Source organism: Mastomys coucha, unplaced genomic scaffold (genome assembly GCF_008632895.1).
Source record: "Mastomys coucha isolate ucsf_1 unplaced genomic scaffold, UCSF_Mcou_1 pScaffold5, whole genome shotgun sequence".
In the NCBI taxonomy this organism is placed as follows: Eukaryota; Metazoa; Chordata; class Mammalia; order Rodentia; family Muridae; genus Mastomys; species Mastomys coucha.
This window is the reverse complement of record NW_022196911.1, coordinates 17,652,608-17,662,779: the sequence shown is the minus strand read 5'-3', so window position 1 is coordinate 17,662,779 and position 10,172 is coordinate 17,652,608.

The following is a 10,172-nucleotide window of genomic DNA, read 5'->3' as shown; positions in this document are numbered from 1 at the left end:
TAGACTGGACCAGAAAAGAAATTCCTTTCATCACATAATAATCAAAACACCAAATGCACTAAACAAAGAATGAATTTTAAAACCAGTAAGGGAAAAAGGTCAAGTAACATATAAAGGCAGGCCTATCAGAATTACACCAGACTTCTCACCAGAGACTACGAAAGCTAGAAGATCCTGGGCAGTTGTCATACAGACCCTACAAGAACATAAATGCCAGGCTACTATACCCAGCAAAACTCTCAATTACCATAGATGGAGAAAACAAGATATTCCATGACAAAACAAAATTTACACAATATCTTTCCACAAATCCAGCCCTACAAAGGATGATAAATGGAAAACATCAACATAATGAGCAAAACTACACCCTAGAAGAAGCAAGAAAGTAATCTTTCAACAAATCCACACAAACCTAACTCCACCTCTTACAATAAAAACAACAGGAAATGACAATTACTTTTTCTTAATATCTTAATATGAAAATTAATATTACCAACATATCCTAATTGATTGAAATCCAATAATATGAGAAATTTGTTGATTGTCATGCAATGATCTCTCTAATTTGATAATTGGAGAAATAAAGGTCCAATATTGTACAATCTATATACACTTTCAGCTTGTTTGTTTGTGATAGTGTCTTGCTGTGTACAATAGGGTCTTGAAATCTTGCTTCTCCTATCTCAGCCTCTCTATTAGTGGTATTGTTTATTTCATGTTTTTATACTATACTATGGTTTTCAGAACAGCTTATATATTTCTAAAGTATTTATATACCCAAAAGAAACATAGATGATTAACTAGGGAGGTGGTTTGTCAGAGAACAACAAAGTGAGACTGAATGCTTTGCTTCACGTTTGTAACTCTTGTATCAAGTTTGAAGAAGAGGACTTTATAAGTTACTCTTTCTCTGAGATGAATGCTTTTCCAAATTATCAAAGCTAATGAATCAAATTCTTACCCTCACCTAATATCTGTGCCACCCTCCAAGCAGAACTATTTATTGTTCATTGAAACAGTTGGTGAATGACTTTATGGATAGACCATCTTAATACATACAACACTTCTTAATTGAATGTAACCTGTTCTCTGTGGGCTGAGAATAAAATCACTCACTCAAGTCAAATAGCTTTGACCCCAGCAGGAAGTTGGCATCCAAAAATCGTGACTACAATTCATTTCTTGGTGCAGCAGAACTATCAACTCTCAGCTTAGCTAAGATGGAGGTAAAATCCTTTGGTGATGTGAAGGTCATTGAAATACAGCCTTATTACAATGAAACCCAATGTCTAAAAATTGTTCTTATTTTGGGTTTGTAACACAGTAAGATTTTAAACTCTACTAAATACAATACAAACAAACAAAGATAGGGCTTTACATATTTATGTTCATTTAAGAAAATACTAGTAGTGATGTATGATTTTGAAATATAGAGTTAATATGTTTGGAGTTATTTAAAATTTATATTGAGAAAAATGTATTTTTACTATTGCTGTAGACGAGCATCTACACAAGACTGTTAAATGGATTGTTGTTTTGTATCAAACAACTTTTATAATACTTATTTTTATTGTTATAATATTTTATAAATTTTAAGAAATATGACAAAAAGTTATTGTAGGTATTGAAGGGGGGCCTCTGGGAGGAGTTGGGGTACAAAAGGGGAACAAGAATGTGATTTAATTCTATTTACTTAAAATATGTTTTTAAATGTTAACAAATTCAGATACATTGAAATCATATAGCTTTTCTCATCATAATGCAATAAAAGTTAAAAAACAAAACAAAACAAAACAAAAAGAATTGAAAAATGGGACCTCATACAATTGTACAGCTTCTGTAAATCAAAGGACACTGTCAATAGGACAAAATAGCAACCAACAGATTGGGAAAAGATCTTTACCAACCCTTCATCTGATAGAGGGCTAATATCCAATATATGCAAAGAACTCAAAAAGGTAGACTTGAGAGAAGCAAATAACCGTATTAAAATGGGGTAAGAGCTAAGCAAACAATTCTCAACTGAGGAATACCAAATGACTGAAAAACACCTAAAGAAATGTTCATCATCCTTAGTCATCAGGGAAATGCACAGCAAAACAACTCTGAGATTCCACCTCACACCAGTGAGAATGGCTAAGATCAAAAACTCAGGTGACAAGGATGTGGAGAAGAGGAATACTATACCATTGCTGGTGGGATTGCAAGATGGTACAACCACTTTGGAAACCAGTTTGGTGGTTTCTCAGAAAATTGTACATAGTACTACCAGAGGACCCAGCCATACCACACCTGAGAATATAACATGAAGATGCTCCAACATCTAATAAGGACACATGCTCCACTATGTTCATAGCAGCCTTATTTATAATAGTCAGAAGCTTGAAACAACCCGGATGTCCCTCAACAGAGAAATGGGTACAGAAAATGTGGTACATTTACACAATGGAGTACTACTAAGGTATTAAAAACAATGAATTTATGAAATTCTTAGGCAAATGGATGGAAATGGAAAATATCATCCTGAATGAGGTAACCCAATCACAAAAGAATACACATAGTATGTACTCTCTGAGAAGTGGATATTACCCCAGAAGCTTGGAATACCCAAGATACAATTCACAGATCACCTGAAGCTCAAGAAGAAGGAAGAATAAAGTGTGGATACTTTGGTCCTTCTTAGAAGGTGGAACAAAATACCCATTGGAGGAGTTATAGAGACAAAGTGCGTAGCAGACACTGAAGGAAAGGTAATCCAGAGACTGCCCCACCTGGGGATCCATCCCATATACAGTCACCAAACCCAGACCTTATTGTGGATGTCAACAAGTACTTGCTGACAGGAGCCTGATATAGCTGTCTCCTTAAGGGCTCTACCAGTGCCTGACAAATACAGTGGTGGATGCTCTCAGCCAACCATTAGACTGAGTACAAGGTTCCCAATGGAGGAAGGACCCAAGGAGCTGAAGGGGTTTGGAACAATATGAACCAACCAGTACCCCAAGAGCTCCCAGGCACTAAACCACCAAGCAAAGAATATACATGGAGGAACTCATGGCTCCAGCCACATATATAGCAGAGGATGGCCTTGTGGGTCATCAAGGGGAGGAGAGGACTGTAATCCTCCTGGCTGAGGGCTGGTTCTTCATACTCTGCCTGCTTCTCTTGACCACACCTCTCTGCCCACCTCCGGTTATTTGCCACACCTCGTTACTGGCTCCAGTTACATCGGATGTCCCTCCTGCTATAGAGACTAAGAAGATGCTGATTGGGTCTTGATTACTGATGTACTTGGGGGAGGGGTTTTACCTCACCTATTCTACCTGTTGATGGTAACAAAGGGATTTATTAAAGGTTCAAGATGGCTTAGCGTTCATGACTCCCGTCTAATTTTTTAACCTTCCATGTGGACAGGTATAACTTTGGCCACCCTATATTCTCCCAAACTCTCTCTTACTGTTGCTTTTCTTTCTAACTCCATTTCCCAGAATAACCCTCTCTTTAATGTTACTGCTGGGCAGTAATAGAGGACCTTGGTCCTGTTAAGGCACTCTACCCCAGTGTAAGTGAAGCAAGGCCCAGGAATAGGGAGTGGGTGGGTTGGTTAGCAGGGGTAGGGGAAGGTGATAGGGCATTTTTGGAGGGTAAACCAGGAAAGGGGATAACATTTGAAATATAGATAAAGAAAATATCTAATAAAAATAAACATAAAAAATAAAATATTAAAAAAATAAAAAATATTATCAATGTAAATATTGATGACGTAAGGCTGGAGAGCTGGCTCAGCAGTGAAGAGCAGTTACTGTTCCTGCACAGAGGTGCGCCCAATGGCCAGTACCATAGGGTCTCATTAGTAATTATTACTATAAGTTCAAAGTTCTGAGGCTATCTTCTGACTACTGAAAGGATCAGATACAACATGAGATGCATAGTTATGCATAAAGGTAAAATATTCACATTTTTCCAATGTGAATTCAAAGCCAGCACAATAGGCAGGAAGAATGTCATGCACCTACAGTTCAATGACTAAGGAGGGTTAGGAAGTAATAATGTCATCAATACATGCCATCCTAGACAACAGTATGGTACTCTCAACCAAATTAAAAATTCTTTGTGGGTGAAGCTCAGCATTTACATCACATGCTTGATATGTACAAAAACCTGCATTCCAGGGCCATCAGCGAATAATGTGAGAAAACAAACAAACAAATAAACATGATAGGCATGTAGTTCCACATTTAATACCAGTACCCATGTGCCAGATTCATGTTGGTCTCTAAGTCTGAGGCCTACCTTATATCCATCTCTGCTTTGAGGGCAGCCAAAGCTACAAAGACAAGGATTTCTGTCTAAAACAAATGCCAAATCCATAGCCAAAATAAAAAAATTAAACAACTTTTAAGCTAGTAAAATTTTTGTCTTAATGCTATTGTACACTGAGTAAAGATTATCATTGTATTATTCAAACACTGATATCTTTCCACCATATCTGGTTGCAATGTCTGGTTATGTATTTCCTGCCTCAATATTGTATGAGCATTGCTACCCATTTATTCTCTGATATTTTTCAATAAAAGCTAATAAATCAATGACAGAGAAGGTGATAGAATAATGCAGGACCTCCTCCAACCAAAACATGGAGAAGAATAATGGGAGTAGGGATTCTCTCTTGAGACAGACCAGGAGACATCATGAGGAAACATCTCTAGCCTAGAGACACAGATCAGTGCAAAATTGCAAGTATCACTGGATTTTTGACTGGGAAGTGGTCAGATTACTATATAGGATGAAAAGAGAGGAAAACTGCTCAGTTATTATTCCCTTAGGGCCTGATAAATAAATATAGTAGTCCAGTTTCAATTATTTACCAGCTAGCTTTGTTACTACAAAGGCAATGACATTTGGCATACCAATGAGTGACAAGAACTCCCTTAGAATAAGAACTTAGAAACAAGGACTCTGGGTAAGTTAACAGGCAGGAGCTCATGATTCCTTGAGTAGACCTTCAGAGCTGCAGAAGTTCCATAAAGAGTTGCAGAAAAGCAGAGAGAAAGAGAAAAGAAATGCCTGGGTAGTTCTTTCAAGAAATCCCTTCTGAGTAAATAAAATCTGGCTCTACAAATCAGGCAGGCTTCCCAGAACAGAACACAGTTGTCTAGCTAGGTCTGAGGCTACATTCCTGTGAGAAGGGACTCAGGCTGGCCTGAATCACACTGGCCAGAGAGCAAACATTTGTGATAGCAATAACTTCCCAGTGAAGGGTAGGGGTCAGAATTGTTGAAGCATCTCTGGGTTATCCCTCAAGGTAATGAGGTGGAAAAAAATATTCCAATGAAATGGACCTAAAAGGTAAGTTGGCATAGCTGTTTTATTCTTTCACAAAGTAGAAGATTTCAAAGTATACAAATAGGCGGATGATATGATAGTATATAGAAGTGTACTGTAAACTACCACAACTCCTCTACCTCATAAGCACTTTCAGCATAGTCTGAATCCTAAGTTAATTGAAACAAAATCAGTAGCCCTCCTATATACCTCTTATGTAAAAAGGAAAAATAGACTAGAAAGACTTCAGGGAGTCAACAGCCTGCACAATAGCCACAAGTAATGTAAAGTATGATAGGAAAGCTCTGAACAAGCAAATGAAAGTATTGTCAGATAAAAAAACAAACAAACCACAAATCTTTGAAGAAAGACATTGCTCCTAGACAACTACCAGCTCTCCAAAGCATATTCCTGATTAAAGTAGAAACTCTCATTTGTCTGTTTGGCCCTTAGGGAAAGCTCCAAAAGGTTTGATGTCAAGACTATTCATTGCTCTGCCAAGCATGTTTCTGTTTAAGAAGGAACTATGTTACTTTCCATACCTGGGTGCCTCAGTGAAAGCCTTATTTGGTCAACCCAAAGCACAATATAACAATGTCTTTCCATTTGAAATGGTGTCACCTTTTCCATGTTATAGAACTAGGCTTTTATCAAGAAGGACACTCAGGTTTTACTGCACAACCTGTATTAATGTTGACTGTGACCCTGTAATGACCTGTTCAGCAGCTGTTTGGAGGCTTATTCTCTGATGTAGGGATGGGCACAGTGGCTGGTTGTAAATCAGGGTTGTCTCCTTTTTGTGGTTTGGAGCCATATTTTTGAAAAATTCCAGAGAACAAACTTGTTTATCCTAATTAGGATTCTAATTGCTACTAGGCCTGGTTGGCATACTGCTTATTTGTGAATGTTATAGAGTCAGTATGTAGTCATCTAAAGTCTACTTGGTATGACTTAGCATCTCCTAAGAACTGGTGAACCATTTACTTCATAAATTTTAGTCTTTTACATCATAGCTTAATATTGTGTAGCTACCCACACATGAGATGCCATTTAAAACCTCCAAAAACTTTTACTTAAAATGGATCTCACAAGCTTACACTAGCATCTTGACAGCACACATGAAAGTTCTAGAACAAAAAGAAGCAAATATACCAAGAACAAATACACTCCAACAGGAGTCGCAGCAAATAATCAAACTCAAGTCTGAAATCAACCAACTAGAAACAAAAAGAACTATACAAAGGATCAACAAAACCAGGAGCTGATTCTTTGAGAAAATCAACAAGATAGATAAACCCTTGAGAAAATCAACAAGATAGATAAACCCTTAGCCATACTAACAAGAGGGCACAGAGATAGTATCCAAATTAATAAAGGCAGAAATGAAAGGGGAGACATGATAACAAAATATATCTTAAAATAATTATTGTTTCTTGAATATTAACAGTTGAGAATATTAAAATCATGTTCTACCAAAAAAAAAAAAAATGGATCTCACAACTAAATGCTAAAGGCACTTACTGAAGATGCCAAAGAAGTCTGGTCTCACTGATTTGTCAAAGATCCCTGCATGTTTCTGTACACGAGCTTCTGCTACAGATGCTTTGTGCAGATTCATACCCACAGACAAAATATTCAGATGCCAACATTGGGTCCTGGGAATGGCTAATACCACAAGAGACTTCACAGTTAGCTGCACCTAACTGTTGGTCCGAACCCAGCATTAAAAATGACCCACCATTTCTTCTGCCTCCCACTCTACCTCATTGAGGACACTAAACATATGCTCAGTATTTTGCAACTTCAGAGCTCACCTGAGCTCCTCTGACACAACCCAGCAGTACCATACTGCACACAACACACTGAAGTATTCAAGCCTGCTCAGCTATAGGGAACCTACAGCATGGCAACTGCAGGAACCCTCCTCTTCTTCTGATCAGCAGGTCTGCCCGGAGGCCAGTGAGTCTTGAATGACATAAGTACCTCCCTCAGGGTTAGGAGTTAAAGAAACACGACATACTGGTTCCTGGCCAAGGCTTCTAGTATAGGGCCAGACCTTTTTCACATCTGCAGAGATTTGTATTTCAATAGCACTTTTGCCTGTCTTCCAATAGCCTACTAGGCTGTCGTCCTGACAGGCCCTTGGGAGTGCCCACCACTCCATCTCACCTCTGATTAGCAACTGGCTCCTTCCCTTTGAGTGGAGTTACTCTTTGCTCACCAGATCACAACTACCAAGCTTGTCTGTGCTCCCATTACAGCAATCAGTAGGTGTTTTCCCTTATTCCTGACTCAATTAAAGTGTAAGACATTCACAGTAGTGACTGTACTTGCAGTAGAGTGACAAGTCTGTCCCACATATGGAAGGGTTCCCAGAATATTGACAATTAAAGAGAGATTTTAGGAAACAAGATTTTTTTTTTGTAACTTTAAGTTAAACTGTAGCTGCTTTTCACCTGGGAAAAAGAGAACACCCTGGGAGAAAAGCAGGAGACAGATGACAAACACTGCAGCACTATTGTTAGCCAGCACATATTCCTTGGTGGGGGGGGTTAAAAAAAAAACAAAACAAAACCCTTCAACTGTGCTAGTAAAGATGAACAGAACTGATAAAATGAATTATATATATAGAAAGCAGATGGATTACAATGACTCAGAGGTTGTGTTCCAACAAGCCCAAGAACTGCTGTTTACCAATGGAAAGGTGAAGAAGATAGCAGTGTTTGAGTCCAGATGACTCGAGGTCTTGTTGTGCCAGGGAAATGGTAGTGATCCCCATGAACAGGAGCCTATCTGATGCAACTCACAGTAGGATCTTTATTCTATTCGAACTAGCTTCCCCTAACCCCCGGCCCTTCCCAATGCACCACTGTCAGGCAGGATGGTTTTGGTGGTGAGGAACCCCCGAATGTTTATAGTAAGCAACAAGCAGGGAATACGAGTGCAAGCATCTAATTGGAAAGCTCCTGTGACATTTAACATAATTAGCTGGTGCTGGGAGTCATATCATAAACTTAACTTCTGCTCTCCTCTGCTTCGGTGGTCGTTAGGTAAGGTGTGGGCTTGTAACCTGGGGTGCAGGTTTGTTGAGGGAATAACCAGGAGATAGTGGTCTTGTTGGGGGTGTACCTGGAAACTCTGCTCTTGCTCGGGCTTAGCCTAGAGACTAGAGCTAGGCTCAGGTTCTATTGCGGGACAACTTGGATACTAATGCTAGATACCAGCCTGTTAGTCTACCCGAGTTTAAACTTAGGTCAGGTTTTCTAAAATGGAGTCTTAATTTAAAAGCTTTGGCATCATCCGGCAGTGGTGGCACATGCCTTTAATCCCAGCACTTGGGAGGCAGAGGCAGGTGGATTTCTGAGTTCGAGGCCAGCCTGGTCTACAGAGTGAGTACCAGGACATCCAGGGCTACACAGAGAAACTCTGTCTCGAAAAAACAAACAAACAAACAAAATGCTTTGTCATCTCAGTCTCACCTGGTCTTTAGAAAATACAAGGGCTTAAAAAAAAGTTCTAATGACAGGAAAAACAAAAACAAACAAACAAACAAACAAAAAGCTGGACGTAATTACCAGAGATTGGGAAAGCAGTCAAAGAGCCGATAAAGGACTTGTCTACTTTTCATTATATAGGTAGGCTGCTACCAGGATCTATTACCTACATTAAAGGTGGATCTTAACTCCTTAAATGATTGAGAATAGTTAAGGGTGTTCCCACTTGAAAAGCTATAATTAACCCAAAACTCCCACAGTAGTCAATTCTCTGGTCTCCTGTTAAGTCCATATGTAGTCAACTTGACTATCTAGAATAACCATCACAGGCTGGAGAGATGGCTCAGTGGTTAAGAGCACCGACTGCTGAGTTGAATTCCCAGCAACCACACGGTGGCTTACAACCATCTGTAATGGGATTTGATGCCCTCTTTTGGTGATGCACTTTTTGGTGAAAAAAGTGATAGTGTACTCATATACATAAAATAAATAAATAATTTTTTTTTTTAAAAAAAGAATAACCATCACAATATCCAAGACAGAAGCCTGAGGAAGATTTTTTTAAAAAAAATTTATTTACTCAGTTGTTTATCTATTATATATTTACATATTAATTTAATTTTTGCAGGCAAGGAGGCAAGGAGAGCCTGAGAGACATTTCCAAAGCAATGATTTCATTTAAAAAAAGAAAAACAAAAAAGGAAGCATTGAGATTTTACCTAGGGATTCTGGGTATGTTCCCATACAGGTTTGCTTGCTCCAAAGTATGCTTAGCTAAAAGCTAGTTTGACCATGGTCACAGTGTAAAAGCAGAGGGATATTTGAGGGTATTTTTAGCTCAAAGTCACCCAGAAACATATGAAAATTATAAACATGATGGGCAGAAATGATTCTAAATGACCATCTTGTACCATAGGATGTTAGATAAAAATAAAGTAAATGATACCAAGAATGTAGATTGCTTAGGACCCAATAATACTGAAATTATGATATATGATCTAACACGTAGATGTATCATTGCCATAATTCTTTTTTTTTGTTTGTTTGTTTTTTTGAGACAGGGTTTCTCCATGTAGCTCTGGCTGTCCTGGAACTCACTCTGTAGACCAGGCTGGCCTTGAACTCAGAAATCCACCTGCCTCCGCCTCCCAAGTTCTGGGATTAAAGGTGTGCACCACTACTGCCTGGCCACAATTCTTATATAAAGGGCTGAAAACAAAATTCAGAAAATATTGAGGAAAAGTCACCAATCAGCACTGTGAATACTGCTTTTTTTTTTAAAGAGCTTCACAGTGCTATTTTTTTTTCTTTTTTTTTTTCATTTTTTTTTATTTTAGATATTTTCTTTATTTA